This window comes from Mastomys coucha, unplaced genomic scaffold (assembly GCF_008632895.1).
Source record: "Mastomys coucha isolate ucsf_1 unplaced genomic scaffold, UCSF_Mcou_1 pScaffold13, whole genome shotgun sequence".
In the NCBI taxonomy this organism is placed as follows: Eukaryota; Metazoa; Chordata; class Mammalia; order Rodentia; family Muridae; genus Mastomys; species Mastomys coucha.
In genome coordinates, this window is record NW_022196895.1 from 83,110,669 (window position 1) to 83,113,314 (window position 2,646).

General features: G+C 48.8%; 1 pseudogene; it reads left to right on the forward strand.

The window, feature by feature from the left end:
* The first annotated feature begins 290 nt into the window (after positions 1 to 290).
* Positions 291 to 2,646, forward strand: part of LOC116087510 — a 46,142-nt pseudogene continuing 43,786 nt past the window's right edge.

A 2,646-nucleotide genomic window follows, 5' to 3' on the forward strand; every position in this document is an offset into this window, starting at 1 on the left:
TTGGGTTCAGCTCCCACCTTTACCTGCGACTACTACGTCACAATCCATATATATGGGACAATTCCTCCATCTTTGCTCTCTCTCTCTCTCCCCTCTCTTTCCGTGCCACTACCCCTACTCCCTCTCAATTAAACCTCTTACACGTGGAACTGTCTAGGCCTAGTGTGATACTTCCAGACGCGACCACCAACGTTCCAACACATCATTTGGTGCCAGAGACTCAGACATAGAGATTCGTGTCTGCCAACACCCGCTCTGTGTGTGTAGCGGGGCAGGCAGAGTGCACGACCATGTGGAGCGGTATCGGTACGTCCTGCTCCTCGCGGGTAACAGGGGAGCGGTCCCAGCACCGCCAACCACGGCTGCTATCGGTACGTGAGTTTGCAGCCCCCTCACCTGGCGGCTGCTCAACTGCTTCTTGCTAGAGACACCAGACACAGCACAGCCAAGCCGCTAGACTACAAACTCTTACCACGTGAGCTGTACCCCACTCAGGCACCATTCAGTTCCATGGTTTCCATTTACCAGACTGCAATAACCAGCCGCACAGACACTAGCATATTAATTAATAGGATCAGTCAAGGGGAGGACCTCCAGCTTTCCAGATAAGGTCTGGCCAACCTTCCCTGGAAACTACGGAATACAGCCCCCCTTGATATACGAGTTAGGACTTTCTGTCATTGGGTGCCCCTCCCTCAGAAGTAACTCTCGCTCCTAATCTCTCACCAGGCCCTTGCAGCCATCAACCCCTGGATCCAGGGTGGGTTACCTTCCCATAGCAGGCTCACTGGGGCCTGCTAGATTGCCACTAGGGTTTCTCGTGACAACTTGAACCACTAGCCTTGGCGGTTAACTTTTTAGTGCTTGGATTGTTCTCAGGACGCTGGTACGAACATCCAACCACCCCCCCAATGGGTTCCAGAATGTCTTCGGCAGTTCCTCCAGGCACCCCACTGAGATGTCTACTGGAAAATCTAAAATCTTTAAAGCTAACTAACACCTGACTTGAAGGCATCAAAATTAATATATCTCTACAATAAGGTCTGGATTAAATATCAACTAGATGGGAATTCAAAGTGGCCACTTAATGGTACCCTAGATCCAGCTATTTTAAGGGATCTTAATACATACTGTCAGAGAGCTGGTAAATGGAAGGAGGTTCCCTATGTTCAAGCATTCATCTATCTCCATTCCAATCCCTCCTTGTGCTCTTGTTGTTCCCCAACCCAACTTCTCTTAGCCATAAAATCTACACAACCTCAACCTCCTCTAGATAACGGTACAATGCTAGATCCAGCTAATGAACCACCCCCTTTTCCCTGTAATCCTGTCTCCTTGCTGCTAAAAACCCAAATTGCTGCCTCAGTTTCTCCTCCTCACCAGGATGCTCCAGAGCCTGCTAGCTCTCCCTCTCTAAACCCCTCCCCTTCTGTGCCAGATGTGGGCCGCTCCAAATGCCCCACATTGGCTCCTACCTTCACTCCTGTCACCTGCTCTAAGGCTGCAACCAAACCTTCAAGTCCTTCCTCTCCAAAGACACCTGACCCAGCAACTGTCCTACCTCTATGGGAAGTTGCTGGAGTAGATGGTCTCGTCAGAGTACATGTTCCGTTCTTGCTTAGTAAACTTTCCCAAATAGAAAACAGGCTGGGGTCCTATACTTCTAACTCTTCCAAGTTTATTAAAGAGTTCCAATATATCACTCAATCTTACAGCTTGACTTTCCATGATGTTTATATGATCCTTACTCACAACTTACTTCCTGAAGAAAGCAGGCGAGTATGGGAAGAGGGGAGAGTACATGCAGATGGGATTCACCAGACAGACAATACATACCCAATTGGCTCTGAGACAGTACCAGAACAAGATCCCCAGTAGAATTACAATTCTGCAGGAGGTATCTTAGCCAGGGACAGGTTCATTGTATGCCTTCTGGCTGGTCTTAGAAAAGCGGCCTTAAAGCTCGTAAATTTTAAAAAACTCCAAGAGGTTGTCCAGGACAAATAAGAGAATCCATCTCAAATTTTAGAACGCCTTACAAAGGCTTCATTGCAGCATACCATTCTGGACCCTGAAAACCCAGAAGGTAAGCAACTTCTGATGACCTACTTCTTTTTCCAGAGCTACCCCGACATAAGAGCTAAACCTAAAAAACTAGAGAGGGGACCCCTGACTCCACAGGCAGAATTCTTAGTGCTGGCCTTCAAAGTGTACCATGGGAGAGATGATAGGATCCACAAACAAAAATACCATATGCTGGCAAAGTCTGTCTGACCAGCCCCAGCCACTACCCTGGACTCATGGTCTCCTAAGACTCAGAGACCATCAGGCACCTGCTACAAATGTGGTAGAAAAGGCCATTGGGCAAAATCCTGCCCTAACTTCCACAAGCCATGAGGGCCATGCCCTAGGTACCATCAAGAGGGACATTGGGCTACTGATTGCCCTCATGTTACGCAAAACAAAGGGACATCACTCCCAGATAACCCTCCAACTGATCTCCTAGGCTTGGCTATGGCTGACTGAGTAGGCCTGAGCTCCCCTGACCTGACCACTGCCATCACTAGCAGGGAGCCCTGGGTAAATATTGTGGTATGTGGGCAGTCCATCTCCTTCCTCTTGGACACTGGAGCCACTTACTCTGTC